The sequence below is a fragment of the Mesocricetus auratus genome, unplaced genomic scaffold, assembly GCF_017639785.1.
Source record: "Mesocricetus auratus isolate SY011 unplaced genomic scaffold, BCM_Maur_2.0 Super-Scaffold_100043, whole genome shotgun sequence".
Lineage (NCBI taxonomy): Eukaryota > Metazoa > Chordata > Mammalia > Rodentia > Cricetidae > Mesocricetus > Mesocricetus auratus.
The window spans coordinates 2,721,577-2,744,961 of NW_024429220.1; the positions used below are offsets into that span (position 1 = coordinate 2,721,577).

Consider the following 23,385-nt stretch of genomic DNA (forward strand, 5'->3'; position numbering starts at 1 on the left):
GATAAAAGAAGCCTGTTATTGTCATAAGGAAGAAAAAGAAAAGCAAAACTATGCAAAAACAAAAGCAACAGTTACAATTCTGTGTTCTGCCAGGAAAAAATTATAGCAGTCATATAACAGTAGCAAAACATAAAACAATCAACAAGAACAACAGATGGTTCTAAGTTATTCAGTTAGAAAAGAAGTTTACATGAGAAGAGGTGGTGACGATATGATGCAATATTGCCTATGCCAAGATAAACAAAAACATCTCAATAATTCAGTTTTAGGTGAATATTTAAAAGAAAACCAAGAAAACTCAATATAAGTATATCCTGAAGGAGTTCAAAGTGATTCCTCTCAGGGACAAGAATAATTAAGTTTTGGAGAGTTTGGGACAGTTGTCTGTTTTTATTTTAAAATACTGAGACTTTATTATTATATTTTAGTTATTTAAAACATTTTTCAAATTCTAAAGTATTTTGATCATATTCTTCCCCACTCCCAAAGTTCCTCCAGATTCCCTTCTCCTCCCAACTGACTCAACTTTTAAGTTTTCTCAAAAAAGAAACAAAAAACCAAATACAACAGCAAAACCGTGAAAAACCAAGAAAGCAAAAAAACAACATAGCAGAAAGAGAGAGAGAGAGAGAGAGAGAGAGAGAGAGAGAGAGAGAGAAAGAGAGAGAGAGAGACAGAGAGAGAGAGGGAGAGAGAGAGACAGAGAGAGAGGGAGAGAGAGAGAGACAGAGAGAGAGAGACGACAAAGACTTGGAGTTTATGTTGGTTGACTGCATCTGAACGTGAGATCTGTTCTGGAGTCGTTGATATACCCAGTTTCTGAACTCCTAGCAGGTATGAGTGACAGTTGAGTTGTTAAATTTTCCATAGTGGCTAGGTTTTCATATCTTGCAGGCACTACACTGTTGCACATAAAGATTTTGTATCTGACTTACTGTTTATGTTTCTCTTTTGAGAGGGTACAGAGAGATTCCTCTACCAAAGAGGATGGAACACATATGTGAAGGCTTTATATAGGAAGCTGCATGGTATCTTCTTTTTTAAAGAATTGTGTAGGTATTATCTTCAACAATGACAACTTGTCAGTTTGTGGAGACTGGTTTATTACTTTTTGAGAATGTTATCCATAATATAAGAATGTTACATATATATTGTGTTTATATAATTTCCATCCCATTCTCCTCCACCCCAATTCCTTCTATGGCTGCCCCCATTCTCAACTTCATGACCTCTCTAATTATGATTTTTTAATAAACCCACACTCACACATATGTGTATGTGTCTACATATATATGTGTGTATAAACACACCCTACTGAGTCCATTTAGTCTTACTAATATGCACATGAATTTTTCAAAAAAATCACTCATTTGATAAACATATTTTTACCTAAGATTGCATTTGAATTGAGTAGCAGATGACAACTCTTGAGCAACGTTTCAGTTACCTCCCATCTGAAATCCTTCCCACCATGCTAGTGATTCATTCTTTCATGTCTACTCCATTTATGAAGGATTTCTCTGAAAGTCAACCTTTCCACGATACATATGTATTTTCTATTTTTCCCAAAAAGAGTGAGTCCATCTGGTATTTTTATCAACATCTTGATAACAATCTTCCAGCCACTCAGTTCCCTTCTTCTTCTTAAGATATGACTGGCAACAAAGGATACATTTTATCTAAAGTCAACTTCTTCCCATGTGATTTTGCCCCTTCTAGGCACTGTGTTGGCTTTCATCTGTGCTCGTCTTCAGTCTGCCCTCCAAGGACTTTGGTTTCTCATGGTCATATTTAACATTTGGTGAACATTTGCAATTTATGGAGCCTATTTCTTTGTCTCACCAGTTTTTTGACTGGCAGTGAAGACATAAACTGGCTTCTACTTTGATAGAAACACAATAGCATAGAGACATACTTATCCAGTTTTGGGGGATATTCCCTGACAGTCAAAGAAGAGGCTATATTGCATATGTACATTCCATATATTGTTCACCTTTAGTAACTTCCATAAAGGACAAAATTGAATATATTTGCAACATAACATTAAAGTTAAATCTTTCTATAATGTCACAATATAAGATTACCCAGGAATGTATTTTAGAAAATCAGTTTTCTAAGCCTTAGCAGATAAATTGTCTGATAAAAGAGTTTGCCAAGTGATATATATTACATGTATAGAAGATGCCCATTGCTTTTCTCTGTAACAAAGGTTATAAACTATTGTTCTTGGCAATGACTATGATGTCAATGAGATTATCCGATAATATTCTCTTAGGAAACTGTAAAAATTCTTTTCATAGCCTGTTTGAAACTCAAATCAGCTTATTCAGTAACATAATTCAGTATAACTTTTATACATCAGAGAATAAAATTTTCTTAATCCAAAATGAATATGAAGTAATGATGCTCAGCACCCCTGGAAGGATAAAGATTTAATATAAACCATTAGGAAACAAAAGTTGAAGAGGGGGAAGCAGGAGATTTATTGCTTTCAGATTAGTATCAACACATAAACAGGTTTATCGTGTATTAATTCTAAGACACCAACATGGCAGAGATGTATGTTTCCTTGTACTGGCAACACTTCTATGATTTTATAAGACTCAACTAGATTCTGGATCCTCAGGAGGAAGAAACACTATGTCCTACAGCTTTGGAATTCCTAACTATACAATTTTAATATTAACGTACAAGATGACTTCATCCTAAATTTAGATTAGTGGTTACAAATATCTTACACATTATTCTTCTATAGTTCTAATGACCATAAGAAAAATGTCATTAAAAGCTCTATATTAGTAGCATATTATGCATAAAATTCATTGAAGTGTTTACGTATAATTTCTATATTATTCTATATAAATGAAAATTAATGCATAAAAATTTTTTGTTTTACACATTTTCCATATTTACAAATTATCAACTTTATAAGGGTAGACAATTTTCTCTTCTTAAAATTATCATTGTCAATATCAAGAAAAACAAAACTAGTGTTGATATATGGCCTCACAGTGCTTAGAGAACCTCTTAAGAAGATGCTGAATGAATGGAAGAGTTGGATTAAAAGAAGGAGTGCTGTGAAAGTTCTTATAGACATGAGAGAACTTTTCTATACATAAACTCACAGTAGCAGTGGTTACTTTAACAAGATTAAGACAATTAAAAAGTCTAGCATGAGACAATGGCTCGCTTCAGGGGACCCATCCCTAGTTAAAGAACTACTGGCTGTTGATGACGTCTCTCTTCATAATGACTCTAGATTGTTTCAAGTTAACATATAGCTGACCAACATGAACTTCCTTATATGGTACCCACTGATAGGTTGTATGTGCTCAAGTAGATGATCCCCTCTAAAATGTACAAATCAGTGAATATAATTGGAATAACCAAAAAGGGGATATGAAGTTATGAGAGAGATGTGTTGGAATTTTGAAAATTCTAATATTAGAAGTTGCTTCTCAGTGTCAACAGTCAAAGAATAAGAATCAAGTTTGTGCATCCTGACACTGTAATATGAGAGGCACTAAAAGTCACTGTGTTAGCATCTAACTGGGTACTGGTTTCCCTCTGTTGTCAGATCACAGTCAGTGCTGACAGAACATTTATAAGTGATTTTCCTACACATAGGCAACCATGCAACTTAGCAACAGACCATAATTTGCTACTCTGTGATCCAGTCCAGGTATGACATATTCAAAGTGAAGAAAATCCCTAATAAATCCAAAGTTACCTGGTGCTGGTTGATTTAGGTGACTAAAGGTCATCAGTTCTGGAGGTCGTAAAGCTAAGCCGTGTCTTATTCTCCCACACTTTGACACACCAGTCACAATGGCAATGTTTGCTTAAGCTGCATCATAGGATTTTGTGGGCTGCCTTTGTCTGTGTCAAGCGACTAACTCTATACTTGGGTCTGAGAAAGTTTCAGATGGATGAGAGTCTTTTTGATGTAACTTCAGTCCTTAGAGTTTGATAAGGTTTCCACCTACTGAGTATGCTCCCAGAGGAAGCCATGAAGCTTGATTCCATGTGGAGAGATCCACTACATTATTTCTCTTTGCCTGTAAACCCCTTTACCTGTACCTTACACAAACATAGTAACTTATCCTCTAAACATCTCTAAACACTTCTATTTTAAAATGGATTTAAGATTTCTTTTTCTGTGACTACCTTGTCCTTTAACAAACTCAACATTTAAGTGATTGACACATTATATTATGAGCAGCATAAGCTTGGTTTGGTACCGCTACCTATGTGGATAGGATATCAAATCCTTCATAATGAAAATTCTTGTCCTGAAAAATATACCAAGCTTTAGATGCTAGATACTATTCAAGGCTCCTTTTAGATATATTTTTTACTAACGGTGTATAAATTGTGTCAGACCAGCTCAGAGAACTCATGGAAGTAGTTACTACAGTTACCAGTTTATAAGAATGGATAAAATAAATGACACAGATGAAGAAATTAACTATGTAGAACCTCCTCAAATCTACTGAGTTTTGGCTTGTGGAGATATTTGCATGGGCATAAATGATGAATTATGGATGAACACAGAAGGTAGGATAACATTAGCAGATCAGTAGAATAGAGTAGGAGCATCTGTACAGATTCTCCTGCAAGACAAATGCAGCAACTCCTGAAATGAGGAGGGTCTTCGCGTCTACTATTAGCTAAAGGCAGGACAGAGAATTTTTTAAGACCAATACAAACAAGAAAAAATGAGGCAAGATTAGAATTTCTGTGACTTGTCTTGGTGCAGAGGGGTTCTAGTTCCTAGGCAGGCCTTAGACAGACAGAATGAAACCAATAGAACCAAGACAACAGGCAAAAATGAAAATACTTGTATACTAATGCCATAGACACTTAATCACACTGATTTCATTTTCAGGTGATGATCCAAATTGCTAATATGTTTTTTAACTATTCAAACTCTAACCATAGAATAGTTTCCTGGCCATTTTGAAAGGAGAAGAAGAAGTTACATAATTTATTTGAGGACATAGACAAATGTGCTACAAAAGTACTGTTTCAATGCAAAGACAGCCCATGCCACATATGCAAATTTTGCCTTTGGCAAGGTCTATTAGAGAACTTCCAAGAATATTTGAAAAGCAGTATCATAAAACCTTTATATGGAGAATTATAACAAGAAAAGTAATATCCAACTTCACATTAAGAAGGAAATTTCTTAAGGAACTGGCACGAGTATGCAATGAAAAAAGTCTTGAAAAGATACTGGGTTTAATGAGAGGAACAGCACTCTAAAACAATGAACTTGTTTCAATAGATGAGCACACATTTTTCTAGTAACGCAAAAGGAAGAAAAGACATTAGGAGTAGAATGTGTAATTTCAGAGGCAGGAAGGGAGTGATACATTTGGAAAATTGACAAGATGCAAGCAAAAGGAGTACAGACCAGAACTGTGAGGTCTCTGCATAATATTCTAAGGACTTTGAACTTTATACTGGAAGCAGAATAGTGTGTTAAATAATCCTAAGCAAAGAAAATCAACAGGATAAGTGTTTGCAATTCTACAGTGGAAAGGGATAGATTAGGTTGGCTCTTCAACCAGGAGGATTAATGTAAAAACATGAAAACCATGGGAGGCCCTAGACCGAAACACGTGTGCAGTGTAAGAAAGACGCATGCTCAGTCTAAACAGACTGTGGGTTACCTGAAACACGCTGGAGATTCAGCATGGCAACAAATAGCTGTCAAATCAAAACGAAAACTGCAAAAGTCATCACCATGCATGAGAAATGTGCTTTCATTAAACAAGTGATGGCACTTAGGGTCACAGCAGCAGGGCTAGAAAAAAGGAGAGCATGGGAACTGGAAAAGCAATGAATCAACAGTCTCAGTAAAAGCAGATAAATCACTGAGGGTCAAAGGAAACACAGATCATAGCACTTCCTGTACACCGGCTCTTGAAATGATGGACAGTGTAGAGTTAATACACAGTGAAGTGATAAAAAATGACAACATTTTCAATTAGTGTTATGAAATGATAACACCTTAATTTCATTTTTTTCACTTTGGGTGACAAGGTAGAGTCCAGTAATAGGAGATTTAGCTACAAAGCTTAACTTCAATTGCGTTGGAGAACAAGGACACCAGTTTAGTGTCTCAAATATAACTTTATAGATTGGACTTTTGACAGGGAGACAGAGGAGGTAAGAGTCAGGAGACAAGATAGATAAGAGACCATTCCCAAAGCCAGAGACCAGTAAACAGGAAATGTAAATAACTTCATCTATATCATCTGGAATATGGAGATAGAATCAAACCTTCTCCAACTCCATAAAGGGAAAGCATTGCCTACGATTCTGCCCTGGTAGTACATGTACAGACTATCTTATTGGAAAGGGGGCATATGATATATAAATATATCATGGTTATTTAAAGATATAGGGTGAAGGAGAAAGTGTTATAGGAGAAAGAGAACATGTAACTAATCTCATGCCAACTATATGCAAATGTGATGCGGAAGAAAAAAGACTCCGAGAGAAATATTTTGTTTTCCCAAATAACAGGTGTTTGCATTCACTTGCAATATATGCTTTTGATTACAATTAACACAAATTCTACACAGAAATCAATACATCATTCTTTAATCTAGTCTTGGAACAATCCGAGTAAAGGATTAAAAGGGAAACTATGGGTTATGTTTGACATTAATGAACTCATGGTTTAAGCCCATAAGAGGCATCTCTTACACCTAAAAGTATTTGTTCTACACATGCTATATCCAAACCCAACAGAAACGTCTACAACTCAACTCTGTACCTAAATATTATGGGGCCTAACACCTAGGCAACTAGTGAATCCTAGGAGAGGAAAAATTTGCAAGTAAAGTATGAGCCCATCTAATGGCTTATCCTGCCAAATGAACATCACCTATCATATGGAATACTAAGAATGTTCAGCAAGATGTACTTATTTAAATATATATATATATATATATGTGTGTGTGTGTGTGTGTGTGTGTGTGTGTGTATTTGTGTGTGAGAGAGAGAGGGGGAGGGAGAGAGAGAGAGAGAATAATAAAGAAAAAGGAAGCCATGAATTTGAGAGTATGTAAGAGGCTTGGAGGGAGAAGACATGATGGGTATTGGAGGGAAGAATAAAAAGGATGTATGATGTAAATATGTTTTTACTTTTTTAAAGATTAAAATAAAAAGTACTGTTTTAAGATAACAACTCCAGTTCTGAGTTCAGTAAACAGTTTTTTTCGAGATATCTGAGTCATATGTTTTACTTGAAAATAGAAGCAATGAATTATCACCCTGTGAAATGATAAACTTTGTAGAGAAAAAATAAGCACTTTGTTTAGATGCTATTATCAAGAAAAATTAAAGTTTAAACCATAAATTTAAATCAAAATAGCTTTTTATATAACACAATAAACACAGAAGCAGAAAACAAAATGCCGTTTCTTTTATACCAGTTTTATATTTCTAACAACTGTGTTCAAATTAGAGTTATATGGCAGTTGATCATTTCTTGTACTTGTTACTGATCAAACTAGTAGCAAAGCAACAAAGTTTCCTGTTTAAACACGCAGTGTGTTTTGTCTATCTTATGGGTTATAGAGGAGCTTACAAAATGAATTTTGTTGCAATCTCATTCCAAAGACGTAGAAGTTGTGTTTTATAGACAGACATCATAAAAATAGCTTGCTGTGAGATATAGAAAACAACCCAACCTGTGGGAGTTAATCAAGTCCTAGCAGTTAACACTGAAAGACAGAGCTGAACTTCCATGTTCTTCTTTAGATAATTACCCTCTGAAATTACAATGAATAAAACAAAAGAAAACAACTCTGAAATCACATGAGAACACAGGAAATTTGTGAACTACATTGAAACCAGAAAAGCCTCATTTATTTTCCCACAAAGCTCAGCAGCTCCTTCTTTATCAACTAAAGCTCCAGGATCAGTCTAGTCTTACCCCTGCCTGGAGCACATGAAGACAATCATAAAAATATCACATCTTATTCTATTCCTCAGCTCTTCTTAACTTTATAACCCTTCCAAATCTACAAACCAAAATTCTAATTCTATCATTTGTTTGAAATGATAGATCTATTATTGTTTGAACGTTAATTAGACCCCAAATCTCCTTTGCTGACAACATTGTCTTGTGAAGGAAGGTTCTGGTTGGGACAGTTGAGAGGTGACTGGGATGTGAGGGCCCTACAGTCATGAATGGATTAGCCCATTCGTGCATTCATAGTTCTAAGGTATACTGTGAAGTGGCAGAAACTTTAGAAGATGGAACTGCCAAGAAGTAGGGAGCCAGTTTCTCCTTCCTTTCCTATGCCTCTTTCTTATCACGTTTGCTCCTCCAAATCAACTCTCCCATGAGGCTCTGTATCACCACAATTCCAGAAATAACGGCGCCAAGTAACAATGGACAAATTCTTTTGAAAGAATCTGTCAAAAAATTATTCCCCGTTCAACCTGCCATACTCAGGTACTTTTTTTTTCTACAGTGATGGAAGTCCATTGAAAGACACATCTTGCTGGGTCACCCTCAGTTCCTCATAGTATAAGTTTCCTCTTTGTAATGAGCAACAAGTCTACCCACAGGCATTTCTGTTGGCCACTGACTGAAGTCAAAGCCTAAGAATGCTTGACTCCAAAAGTGCTGATATGTTAGAAAGTACAAGCTCTGTGAACTTTCAAAAAGTCCAAATAGATTTCTAAGGAGGGAGAATGTCAAGAAAAAAACATGGATCTATGAAAAAAAGCTGAGTTAGAAGTCATAAGTAGAGAGGTTACCTACCCTGGGTCCATGTAGCACCATGGAGTTTTGCTATGGTTCTGTTTCAAAAGAAAATAAAGACCTGACCATCCATATCAGCAGGACATCACTCAAGGGGAGAAAGTCTACCACAATGTTAAAAATATTGTTATTGTTATAGAAAAGTACATCAGAAAAGCATAATGTGATTTGAGAACTAAAGATCTTTCCAGTTAATAAGTAGCATAATCATAATAGATGAATGTTGAATAGCATTTTAGGAAGACATAGACAGACTCTGTATTTAGAAGAAATTAAAATCTTAAGTAGCCTGTCATAGAAAACACGGACACACATTTATTTTTAAAAAGTAACAAAAATAATAATTATTATTATTACAACAATATAAATATAATGAGTTTCTTAAAGTGGGCATTGGTGTACCAAGTTGAGCACTTTAATTTTCACTGATTTCTGACAAGTACTGTGCCAAATCTACCCTGTTTTAATCCACTGTTAAACCAAGCTGTATACTCTAACTCCATGGGTTCCTACGCTTGGTTACTAATCTTTCATTTCTTGGAAGCATTTAGCATTCAGACTCTGAACGTAGCTCTCTCTGTGGGGTGCATGTCCTTGCCTAATCTTATCTTGCCCTCAACCCTTTGCCTACATAGCAAGCACCTGCTAGCCACAGATGCTTGCTACCAAAACCAAATTCTGTTATGTCTCCCTTCTGATAATCTGCCTGGCAGATTAACACCAAGCACACAGGAAAATTCTGTTTCAAACCTTTTGATATTATTTTTATTTTCTGGTTCTGAGGTTTTTATATTCCTTTCAAAATGCTCCTTGTTTAAATTGGAGAATATATGTGAACTTATTCTCCTACCTTATACTTCACTTTTTTATTTCTTCCCGAAAAGCAATATTATTCACTTATTTAGTATTTTATGTGTAAGAGGGTTTTGCCCGTATGCATACCATTGTACTACGTGTGTGGATGGTTTCTCACAGATCAGAAAAGTGCATTGGATCCCCTAGAATTGGAGTAACAAACAATTTTGAAATACCATGAAGATGTTGACAAAAAAACAAGTACTATAAAACAGTGATTCATCTCTCAAGCCTTTTTTTAAAGATATATTCTCATTCTGTAGTTTACTCTAAAACAACCTGACAATCTGCATGTCTCAGCCTTATTACTGCTGGGAGTACAGAAATGTAAGGCTGCACTCAGGTGACTCTGGACTTTTAAATGGGATACAACTAACCACAACATTGGTGTCCTCCTCAAGTAGATGTTGCAGCACTGTTAATGCAGGAAGCCAAATGTACTTGAGGACTACAAAAAGCAAGCCCAGGTATATGGTGTGGCAGAGCTGGGTAGGAAGCAAAGATGATTTTCAGGTAGATCCATTAAAAACATACATTGAGAGATTGTAATACAGGAGAAACAAGTTTTTGGTGAGGTTTTAGAGTTATGTGTGAGTTTGAGATGTATAAATCACTAAGAAAATGGACACAAAAGTATCTTAAGCCTTATAATAGCATACAAGGCAGCATATTTCCTTCAATTAACAGGTATTCATTCTCTCATATTTAAGTTGAAGGAACAGAGCAGCCATTGAGGGGAAGCAGTTGGAGGTAATGCAAGAGGAAGCTACTAAAGAATCTAGGAAGGAAAAGCATAGCTGACTTAGCTAGTGGGTAAGGGAAGAAGACAGTGCAAAAGATTTCAGAAATCTGGACAAGTCATGGGACACCAAGACAGTAAAATAGACAGCCGTGCCATGGCAGGTCATTAGCTAACTGGGGTATCTACCAAGGATGTAACCCAGATTTAGGGCTGAGTAACAAGGTGAAAGGAGGTACCACTGACATAGAGATGAAAAACTGGGAGAGAGAGCAAGTTTAGTACTGAGTTCAAGATGAACACTTTTTTTTCTAGCTGCAGGATACTGGGTCAGTCTCTTAATCTCTTTGTTTACTCATTTAAAAACATAATAGTATATAGTACTTTTAAACCAGTGTAAAAATTTATGCTTACACTTTTAAAATCACTTACTACATGAAAGTCACATGCACATGCATATTACATATATTAATTGCCTCACTCTTTTTCTAAAACTACCCCATGAAATATGCATTTATTGCCCACATTTTACTGTAGAGAATCATGGACACTAAGAGTATTACTAACTTACCCTAGATCACAGAATTGGGACTTTGGAAGATCCCAGCTTAAATATATAGAAGATGGAAATAAAAAGGGTACCTAAATCAATAATTTATAATGATTTCCACTAAATACAAAACATTTGAAAAATTGTTATCAGAGTCCCTTGTGGTTATCTAACCTAGGAATATAAACATATTTTACTTATTTACTTATAATAAAAGAACTTATGCAATGCAATTTAGCTTTGCTGACACCTAGGATATATCTAAGCAAAATATGGCACATATTTGAGGGGTATTTCTCAAGTTGTTTTTAATAGAAGCATGAAAACTATGAAAAAGCAGAGTGACAAGCATATATGCTGAAAGAGATTACCCAGTTTTAAGTCAATGTGTAGCATGTTAGCATCTATAACTAGAACACTAGACACAGAGATACAGGAGTCCATCATTAGATTAGAGCTACAAGATGTAGATCAAACAATGAACTTGGATAAGGTTCCTTAGAAGATGAGTTGGTATGGAAGGATAGAGCCAGATAATATGAAAACTGGAAAGAGACTGACTCTCTCGCTTCAACAGGTGTATAAAAGAACTTTAAATGTCTATTAGTCTGAGTCCTTTGCAAAAGTCAGTAGACCCTGGTTTGATATTCTTTGAAGAACCATTCCTAATCTAATGTTTGATGGTTTCTCAGGAAAATAAAATGTGAACATTAGGGGAATAGCTAAAGGTATATTTCTATCACTAAATCTCAGAAAACAAGCCCAGATTCATTGTTGTGCCATGGAAAATAACCGCTAAGCACGCTTCTCTTTTAATGAAAGGCTATTCAAATTGATTCAATTGCTTGTTTGCTCTACAGAATTTCACCTTCAGAAATGCTCCCCCCTGTTACTATGTACAGAAGCTCTGCATGGCCGAATTGAGAAGGCAAGATGGCATCCTGGACACTCAAGAGGAATATTAATGGGTTGGAGCAGATGATGTGATAATTATTGTCAACTACTTTTGTTTGTCCCCCAATGCTAAAATTTCCCTTTCCCTGTTTATGATTGTATTCTTTGGTGTTTCCTGTTAAAACAGAAGCTTTGTACTACACTGTTATAGGCTACAGGGCAAGGTTTCTACATATAGATGCATAGAAGACAGAAGATGTAAACTTTCTATTCCCTTTCAAAAGATTGACAAGGAAACCAAGAAAAGAAATAAATAGTAATGACTGGAGCTCGTTGATTAGCCAGCCACACCCACTATACCCAGAAAAGTTTAAGGAAAATGTGGCCAGGCCAGAAAGATAATTTACTGTACAAACTATGGCCACTCATAAAATAAAAGCAAGAAAAATTGCAACCAGGCAGGAGGAAAGTTAATAAATCCTCAAGAAGCTCTCTGGACAAACAGTGGGAAATACTGTGCTCAGTGTTCCACTGATTTATCCTGAGCAGGGTATGTGTAGCAAAACGAGTTTAGGAAACTGAGCATGGAAAACTTGCTATGTCTTACATGCAAGTAGAGAAAAATGTAAGACATCATTACTGGGCAAAATGAATGAGCTTTGTGGACTGAGTCACTGGAGAAACTTTAGTAACTGAGTTTCTAACAAGAATCACAGAACAAGCCGGGCGGTGGTGGCGCATGCCTTTAATCCCAGCACTCTCCCGGGAGGCAGAGGCAGGCAGATCTCTGTGAGTTCGAGGCCGGGCTGGACTGACAGCCTCCAAAACAATACAGAGAAACCCTGTCTCATAAAACCAAAAAAAAAAAAAAGCACAGAACAATGTAGAGCTTTCTTTTAGTATATCTTAAATTTTGTGAGTGGATGATCTATTTTAGTTTGAGAAGCAAAAATGAAAGCAAATGAATACACATCAACAAAAGAAACCATCAGATTAGAAAAAAGAAAGTATGGCTAATGGTACTGATATTGGTAATAATAGTCTTTAACATCTAACTCCATATTTTATTGAAAAATATTTCACAGATCTCTGTGCTTTATAGATGATGTGCACGGATATTTTTTTAAATGGTTGTGAAGCATGAGATGAAGGAACATAAGTTTTTTGTTTTGTTTTGTTTTTCAATACAGGATTTCTCTGTATTGCTTTTGGAGCCTGTGCTGGAACTTGCTCTGTAGACCAAGATGGCCTCAAACTCACAGATATCCTCCTGCCTCTGCCTTCCAAGTGCTAAGATTAAAGGCTTGTGCCACCAACCCCCAGCCAAAAGAACCTAATTCTTTTTTTTTTTCTCCAGATTTATTTTGGTAAAAAAAAAAGATATAACCTTTCAAAAATTACATTAATGTTTAACATGCATTCAAATAACTTTCTTTTTTTTCCAGTTTAAATTTAGATAAGAAACGAGGTTGCTTCACAAGTCAGTTCCAGGTCCCTCTCCCATTCCCTCCCCTCCTCCCATGCCACCCCCCCAACCCCCCCCCCGTTATCCCCTCATTCCCCCAGGGAGGGTGAGGCCCTCCATGGGGGTGTCCATAGTCTGTCATTTCATATAGGGCAGGGCCTAGACCCTTCCCCAAGAGTTCAGGGTGAGAGTGCACCTCACATTGTTCTATGGGAGTCCAAAGTCCGTGTGTATACTTGGGATGGGTACTGATCTGCTGCCCAAGGCTCAATAGGTTCCGTAGGCCTCCTCATTGACACCCAAATTCAGGGGGTATTGATCAGTCCCATGCTGGATTCCCAGGCTGATGCCTGGGATTCAAGAGTTAACCTTTGTCTGGTCAGCTGTTTCTGGGGGGTTAAACCAGCCCAGTCTTAATCCCTTTGATCATCAGTCCTCCCTCTCTGTTACTGGATTTCTTGAGTTCAGCTCAGTACTTAACCGGCCACTAAATGAAGTTTCTGTTTCCCAGACTCTCTGGCCATAGGATTGTAGGCTGGCACTCCCCAGATCTATGTCTAAAATCCATATATGAGAGAGTACATGCCATGTTTCTCTTTTTGTGACTGGGTTACCTCACTCAGGATGGTTTCTTCTAGTGTCATCCATTTGCCTGCGAATCTCATGATTCCATTATTTTTTTCTGCTGAATAGTACTCCATTGTGTAGATGTACCACATTTTCTCTATCCACTCTTCGGGTGAGGGACATCTAGGTTGCTTCCAAGTTCTGGCTATTACAAATAAAGCTGCTATGAACATAGTGGAACAGACATCTTTGTTGTATGAATGGGCATCTTTTGGATATATGCCTAAGAGTGGAGTTGCTGGGTCATGTGGTAGGTTTATTCCCATTTTTCTGAGGAATCTCCATACTGATTTCCAAAGTGGCTGAACCAGTTGGCACTCCCACCAGCAATGGAGGAGTGTTCCCCTTTCACCACATCCTCTCCAGCATAAATTGTCATTGGTGTTTTTGATTTTAGCCATTCTGACAGGAGTGAGATGGTATCTCAGAGTTGTTTTGATTTGCATTTCCCAGATGGCTAAGGATGTTGAGCACTTTCTCAAGTGCCTCTCAGCCATTTTAGACTCCTCTATTGAAATCTCTCTATTTAGTTCTGCAGCCCACTTTTTAATTGGGTCCTTTGCTGTTTTGGAGACTTGCTTCTTGAATTCTTTGTAAATTTTGGAGATCAACCCTCTGTCAGATGTGGGATTAGTGAATATTTTTTCCCATTCTGTGGGCTGCCTTTTTGTCTTGCTGACTGTGTCCTTTGCCTTACAGAAGCTTCTCAGTTTCAGTAGGTCCCATTTATTAATTGTTGATCTCACTGTCTGTGCTACTGGTGTTATGTTCAGGAAGTTGTCTCCTGTACCAATTCGTTCAAGGGTACCACCCACTTTCTCTTCTAAGAGGAAGAACCTAATTCTTAAGTTATTAAAATGATCGCTTTATGGGCATAGTTCTTAGTGAACATTTAAGATTAGAAAACTTTTCATGTACGTCTCTCTTAGGGTCCTCCTTGTTTCCTAGCTTGTATGGTGGTGTGGATTGTAGGCTGGTACTCCTTTGATCTATGTCTAAAATCCATATACAAATGAGTACATTCCATTTTTGTGTTTTGTGACTGGGTTACCTCACTCAGCATCTTACATAGCAGCTTCTGGTAAAATGAAAGCCAGTCATAAGGAAGGATGCTCCTTGGTCAGCACTAACTTGATTTCTCCATATCCTTTGGCCAAATGACGTGTAGTCTTCAGAAATAAATCCTAACCATCAAGTTCTGGTGGGCAACCAAGAGCAGTGGCAGCCAAGTTATACTGTTTGGGTATCTCTGAATACCTATAACCAAAAACTTGAGGGAAGTTATCTAGCACCTACCATTGGTTTTTTGTTTGTTTGTGATCTATGGCTTCTTGGAGAAGCACTATCTTTTGTATAGGATAATTCCAAGTAAATCATTGTAAAACTTAACAAACAAAACAAGAAAGCTTTTCCTTATATTATTTTTAAATAATTAAGAATGTATTTAGTGGGTGTTTGTTACTGTAACACTGTTGTTTCTTTCTTTCTTTCTTTCTTTTGGTTTTTTTTTTCGAGACAGGGTTTCTCTGTATTGTTTTGGAGGCTGTCCTGGAACTATCTCTGTAGAACAGGCTGGCCTCGAACTCACAGAGATCCACCTGCCTCTGCCTCCCGAGTGCTGGGTTTAAAGGCATGCGCCACCAACGCCCGGCTAACACTGTTGTTTCTTACAAGTGAGATTGCAGAGGACCTTACCTGAATGGGCCTTTTATCTCAGCTATTAACCCCACTCTGAGTAATACTCCACATCTCTGTATGTGTGTGCATGAATTCTCAAGCACAGAGCAGTGACCAGGGCCAGTGGAACCTTCCTTAGTCAAAGCTGTCTCTCCTTCGTTGCTCCCCAAAGTTGACTTGTACAGTAAGGGTTATGCGTACATTTGAACAGTCAGGGAGTCAAACGACTCTGCCTCCATCCCTCCTTTTGTTATTGTCCTGACCATCTCTAGTATCTGTTTGGATCCATTTTTCCTTCTGCAGACTGTTCCACTACAGGAGTTGTAGGAGAAATACCTGCAAAGTCTTCCCATGTTTTCATTATTAATGCTTTTTTGTTTGTTAATTACATCAGAATGCTTTATTCTATATGAACACAACTGAGAACTTCTAAAAAGAAACCCCTTCCTTATAAGGGGCCAACAAAGTCTAGTAATGTTCCAGGCTGTCTAGAACAGACATTTAATAAGTACTCATTTAATGTCTGGGTGAACCTAGAAGACAATGATCCCACCAAGTACTGCTGTTTTGTGCTTCACTCATGAAGTCATGTCTTAGAAAGGCTGTTTTGCTCACTCAATGCTTGGTGTTCTATGCCATGGAACTATTGTACCAAATGAGCTGATTTTTATTACATCATTTCTCACCTTCCCTGGACAATATGAAGCAATGCACTTTATGGTGGCATTGATCACATTCCATAGAGTGATACTGACTTTACAGAAGAAAATACAGATCTGTAAGTGATTTTTAATCACATTGAGATGATAATAATTAATCATACCTTAAACATGACAATATGGTTATTTTGTGGTGGTGGTAACTTTTTCTTGATCAGACACGTTCACTGTGTATCTCAGGATGTGTGGCCTATAACAGTGACCCTCTTGTCCCAGTCTCCTGAGAGGAGTACAAACAACAACTTGTCTGTCATGCCCCAATAACTTTTTTAATTTTCTACAAAAATTTAGCAGGAGCATAAAATTTACACTTTATTTGAAGAAAAGACATTTCAAGGATAGAGATGATAATAATAGTTAAAGCATTTCCTTATTTCACTTTCAAACTTTAGAAGCACTGAAGGGCAAAGCAGTCTCCTAGCAGATCATACTCTGCTCTTTGTGAATGTGGCCAAGTTGTCTCATATGTCCCTTTCCAGCAGCTTGGCCAGTTTCCTGTCATTTCTTCTTTCATATGCCAGCGCTTCTATGTCAAAGGTCTCTGGGCATATTACAAAACATCTTCAACAATTTAGCAGAGAATTACAAGGGACCTAACTAAAAATGCTATGTATTTTTGCAAATGGCCCACCTTGTAAAAGACACAAAACAGAATTTACCCTATTCTTAAAAATGTTATTGGGGCTGAGACTCACTTGGTAGTGATTACTTAGCATTTGTGTATGAAACTCTTGATTTGCTTGCTAGCATCACATGTAGGGGCTTGGAAACTCATACCTGTAATTGCAGCAATGGGGTGACAGAAAAAGAGCACCATAAGTTCAAGGTTATTCTACCCGATCTATGTAATGAGTTTGAAATCAGCCTTGGATATTTGAGACACTGTCTCAAAACAAAGAAATGAAAGCAATCTGTAGCAGACTGCTAGCCAGTTGTACATTCTTTTCAGTGTCTCAGCTAATTTCTGAACATCTACACAAAACAAATGTAAGAGTAGAACTATTTACTGAACTTGTAATTCCCTCTGCATTCCCTGTGCACATAGAGTTCTAGTCTATTTCCTGTTTTCTCTAACTGCTTCTTGTAAGAGAAAGCATTTCAAGGATTAAATGTGTTTAGCATACCTGGGTGTAAAGAATAATGCACATTACAGCTTCCCTCCAAACAAGGCTCATCATAAAAAATGCATAAACCTACAACACATTTTCCTATTTCAATTTACAAAAATTCCTTTTTCTTAACACTTTTCCTTTTATGAAATAGATTTTTTTCTCACATAATGTATCCCGATTATGGTTTTCACTTCTACTCTTCCTTTTTCCTCTCATCCACTCCCTTTCTGTTGCTCATTAGAAAACATACAGAATTCTAAGGAATCATGTTTAAAATATGATATACTTACTATATTACAGGAAAAGGATAAAACAAAATGTAACACATCAGAAGTGCACAAAACCAACGAAGACAACAATGCAGTCAAGAAGAAGACACAGAAACAGAGACCCACTCGTTCAAGTACTCAAGGTTCTCATAAAAAAAACTAAACGGGACACCACAGAAGCCATAACTTATACACAAAGAACCTGGTGCAGACTCATGAAGGCCATCAGATTTTAGGAATTCTTAATTTTCAGTTTTTGTAACTTTTTCCGGCAAACAGAAATAACTATGAAAGCAAACTTAACTAATACTAGGAATGTCTGATTACATTTCTAATTGTCATCTTAGTGAAGACTTAGCTCCAGAAGCCCAGTGAGCCACGGTTACATCAATCATCTGATAGTATTTTAGTTTGAGTGTCACTTCTCAAATTACCCTATACTTACATTTGGCGCTAATTCTTCAGCACTTGGAATACTCTTTCCCCTCTGACAACCACCTTCTGAGTCCTAGAGCCCGTCATTCTGCTTTCTCCCAGGTGTTTTTCCTCTCCTCAGGTGCCTGATTCCTTTCCTAAACTCTCAGATCACTCCATTGAAAAGCTGTCCTTTTCCTTAATGAGTGGATCCAATTGCACATAATTAGTGCTTATGTAGTACATCATTTGGAGACATTTCCTCTTCCTCCTCTCAGGCTCACAGAGGTCTCACTGATCCACAAATCCACTTTTATTATTTGTGTACACCTGAGAAGGCAGGTGGCCTGTTTGTTTTCATTTGATCCAGATTCCTTCCTAGTTTTGTGTTCTCTCCCAAAGAGTGACAAAGAAGTCTACACCTTTGTAAGAATCAGTCAGAATTCCTTAGACAGAAGTAAGCCTTATCCCAGTCATTTTCCAGCGACAACAAGTCAGTAATGTTTCCCAGTAAACATACCTAATTCAGTCCTAAGCTTTTCAAAATAGACCACGACGTCAGAATCAATAACCATCTCGGTATTAGCAGCAAATTAATCAGTAAGCAAGTACACTGTTAAGTTTACTTTGTGAAAAGCTGTTACTCTACAATTACTTGCATCACTGTATACAAAGCACACCTTGGGAAAAGTATCTGTTATGAGATCAAGCCTTCCACTGGTCAGTCTAAGTTATGTGATCAACATGGAGTTACACTTTCGTGTGTAGACAAACTTCTTTCCTATTCTAGAAGCTAGCCAGCTAAAGTTGTGGATCTCTTTCCCATTATGTTTTGTGTCCTAAGTAAGTAGTGCCTGGAAGCCAGAAAATATTTTCACAAAGCCCATTCACCTTCCACTCTGAGTTTTATTTTAATCTTGATACAAATATCCACAAATTCATGGTTTTAGAGTAATGTGACCAAAAGATTAATATTCTAAAATGTCTAAAACATAAACAAATTTCAGAAAGGTATGAAATAAGATTTAGGCATGAAACATAAATTTTGAAAATATACAGAGATAAAATTTAAACTAAAATTTGGTGAGAACTTCGTTTCCTCAGATAATCAAAAAAACAAAAAATGAGCTATGAAATTCCTAATGGGGAGATTTAGCAGTCTAATATTTAAGGTTTCAAAATAAAATATCCTTATTTTCTTAATTGCAAGCAAATAAACTTCTTGACAGAAGCATTTCAGATCAAATTATTATATCAGATTGCACACGCCTTCTCAGAGTTCATGTAATTGATTCATAGATAACAGTACATCAGCTAACAAGACACAGACAGCTAAACTTCTAAATAAAAATAATTCTACTCACCAACGTCTAGAAGAGCCTGCTTGCCCAGTCACAGGATTTTAAGATTGGTTTCAGGATGACCGTTGAAGGAGACACAGAAAGTAAACATACCAATTCAACAGCCCAGCAGCTGAGAACTCTGGGAGGAGGCACAGGGTCGCAACCATTCATTTATCTTCTAGGCTATCCTGACATCTGACAGCCAGTGACATCCCGAGCATTCCAGCACTTCAGATGCATGCACGCCTAAGAGGAGATAAATATAGGTCTCTGACACCCGAGACAAATGAAATGAGAGCTAACGTGAAAAATCAACCTCATTTAGTGCCTCAGTTTGGGGTAAATAAAACCTTAATTCTCTTCTTGCTGAAACTTTGTTATGCTCCTTAAGAAGTAGTTGCTGCGTTTATGAACCACAGAAATTGAAAATGCTCCATGATTACTAGCCAGTTTGCTTCTTGTCGTTATCATATGCTCTTGACAGAGATGGACTTGGGTTTCTTTCCTGATCAAGTGCAAAACGGCGAAACAGCAGTTCACTATGGTATAATCAACAAACAGGGTTTTGCTCCAGACACTTGTAGAAGATATTCCATATCAGTTCACAAACTGCGAATGTCTATGTGGCAAGCTATCCCCTTGTTTTAAGTTGTAGTTTGGTCATTCTTGTTGAACTTAATTAATGAGTCATCATGAACCACACATTACTATGGTGTGTAGAATTTAAATTACTGTTATTTAAAATCTTTTGAATGTTTGTTTTCTGAGGTAGCTTTAGACTGTGAAACTCTCCTGTAACTAACAGTACCTACCCTCCACTTTGTCAAACAATCAATAATAGTAGTCCCTATATTACTCTACTTACATCTCTCATGGGTAGAGATATGTGCCTGGCAATTTGCTGTGTGTGGATAAAATTATTTGGCTCCTTGTCCCAAATGAGACTTTCCAATCAACAGAAAAGAAAAATATAAATATTGACAGTGCTTAAAAATGGGTTCATCTGAGGGTAAAATATATGCAATTTTGACTATATCATAGCTACAGGGCAACCATTAATTTCATCTGCCCTTCTCTTGTATCAAACTAGCCATCCTATGAGCAATTCAAAGGTTTGAATATTTGTATTTATTTATTTATTTACTTACTTACTACTTGTTTTTATTTAGATAAACTTAGGGAAAGCATAGATGTGTCCTCCAGGGAGAATTGCTCAGATTCCAGGAATCTACACAAGCATTGTATCTGAACAAACACAAAAAGACAGACTGTGATCCCCACTTGTGGTGGGTCTCTGTCATTCTTCATTAGTGTGTCATTCCTCCTGACAGCCTGTGGAGGACTCTGCCCTAGGACTTAGGGGAGCAGTTCTGGCAACAGCACCCAAGTGCAATCTGAGCTCTGATGGGGAAGAGTGTGGAGGGGTAACCAAGTGGTGGTGATTGCAAGGACTCACTTTCTTTACTTAAGACCGGGAAGGACCTTCTATGTGAAGTTTGGACCGTATATTCCCAAATATAACACAATATGGCTCTCTCATTATCATAGAAAACATGATTTTGGGTATAAAGTGCCTACCATTTAGCTCTACAAGAACCCCACTCTGTTTTGTTTTAATTGAAAAAGACAGTTGGGAATAATCCCGTGAGCCTAGTAGCAATTCATAATAGCTGCTAGGCATTCAAGATTAAAGTAGAATGAATGTCCACCCTGCTAATAGCATCTGTTGAAAAAACACTCCTCACAACACATCATCATATAGTTTTCATTTCTCTCTGAAAATCTTACTCCAAAGAAGAAACAAAATTTATCTCACCTCCTGCCTTGAAATTGCAGTAGCATTTATGTCTTCTTCCCTACTCCTTACTGATTTGTTTTCTTTTAGATGCCGTCTTCTTCCACTAGGCCAGCATCAATCATTAATGCAGTTGACTTGGGCATTAGTCCATATAGCAGACTGGATATGTTTAGAACATATAAACTAATAATACAATCACTTCAAAATCATTTCATATAAGCTAAAATTTTAAATTATCAAAATCCCCTTTGTATTTCCTCATCCATTGTTTGAGAGTTCACAGTGAACTGTTTACAATCCTTGAATCAGTATTGTAACAGGGAAGGAAAAGTTTTTGGCCTTCTAGGAAAAAATTGGCATTAAACTAATTGACCCACTTGAAAACAATGAGTAATTGTCACTGAACCAGTTAACATTAACCTTGCTAGCTTAAGTTTCAGAAAAACACTTTTGAGAAACATCCTTGCACAACTGTCAGGTTGCTTGGCTTGACCATATGGTCAGGAAGACATTTGATGGCTAATTTATAACTAAGAATATCAGCAAATTCTTAGGGGGATTTTCTGTAGTTTTATTTTCCATGTTAACATGGAATAAATTGTGTCATTAACAGCCATTCTTACTAAGGATCATTATCTAAAAGGAAAACTGTGACAAATATTTTGCATTACATTACTCTGCTTAACTTGTTCTCAAATCTACAATGCGTCATGTTTTTTTTTCTAAACATCAAATTAAGGCAAAGATTTTGCTGTAACTCTCTCTCCAAACTTAATTCTTTCCCTGGTAGTGGAGGGTCAAAATTTGGAAACAATATCTCACTCTATAGCTCACATTGTCCCAGGATTCACTAAGTAAATTCTGTCAATCTCCAAAACACAGGGGCTATAAGAATCACACGAACTATGAGTAACATGCACATTTAAAGATTACAGTAACAGGTCGGTGAAACATTGAATTTAGAAGAAATCCCTTTCTTTATCATGTTTATGGACTTAGCACAGCAAAGCCCAAAGAAACATTTCTTCTCTTTTAAATGGGTGGCCATTTATTCATTGACTCACTAGCAAGCTATATTAAGATTCTGTACACAAGAATGTATTATTTTATGTGGTAAATTAGGTGCCAAAGTTTGCTCATTTGTTTTACTATTGAGTGAACGTGCACCTTCATATGTAAATTTATATTTCTGTACAGGAATGAAACGAATTGAAGTAAAAAGTAAATAGGCATAAATGAGTAAACGATTAGGAAAGCATTTAAAAACAAGGACCAGTAACTACAGTGAACCATGCAAGAAAAGGAGCGTGAATATGCAAATAACTAAACACAGAAAGGAAAATCAGGATGGGAGAGAACAGGAAGGGGTAAGAAATGATAGCATAGGGACCCATAGGAGTTAATCCTACCCTAGGAGAAGAAGAAGCTTTTGAAAGTAATTCAGACATTTGAAGTATTCTGATAGATTCATAATGAAATTTCAGTCTATAAGAGCAATGCTGGTTCATGTAGAGAGGTAGAAATGGGTGGAAAGAAGCCATAAAAGTAGCTGTTGATGAATGGAAGGGTAACCTGGAAAAACATGTGTTCAACAACAATAGGGGAAACACATGAATTTTTTCTAAAAAAATGTATTTTGAAGGAAAATAGGTTTTTGACTGTGTATTGGTATGAGGAAATGTATGAGGTTAATTTAAGACATCTTATAGGAAATTGTAGATTTCCCCTTTTTGGATAATCATGAACATACATTAAGCTGTGGTTACTGGCACAGACCAGAAAAGTATTGAAACACTATGTTATAGATAAAAAGGAGAACAAATGAACAAAAAAGTTAGTTGAATTGACTCTGATGGGGACGCAAGTAAACAATGATGTTCTTGATGTTTCCTTGCTTTCCAATTTCAGATTGAACCAACATCACATAAGAAAACATTGAAACACTCTAGTGTAACTATTCTCCAGTTTCTTCATGTGGGCACTTAGTGCTATGAACTTTCCTCTTAGAGCTGCTTTCAGAGTATGCCATAGGTTAGGGTGTGTAATGCCTTCATTTTCATTGAATTCTAGGAAGTTTTTGATTTCTTTCTTCATTTCTTCCTATACCTAGGAATGATGCAATTGAGTATTGTTCA

General features: G+C 36.8%; 1 long non-coding RNA gene across 1 annotated transcript in view; it reads left to right on the forward strand.

Annotated features, from left to right (window-relative positions):
* Positions 1 to 12,280, forward strand: part of LOC121135826 — a 52,362-nt gene extending 40,082 nt beyond the window's left edge. Inside the window, exon 2 of the long non-coding RNA XR_005872946.1 lies at positions 11,793 to 12,280. This is a non-coding gene — a long non-coding RNA (uncharacterized LOC121135826). The remainder of the gene's footprint in view (positions 1 to 11,792) is intronic.
* Positions 12,281 to 23,385: the final 11,105 nt, after the last annotated feature.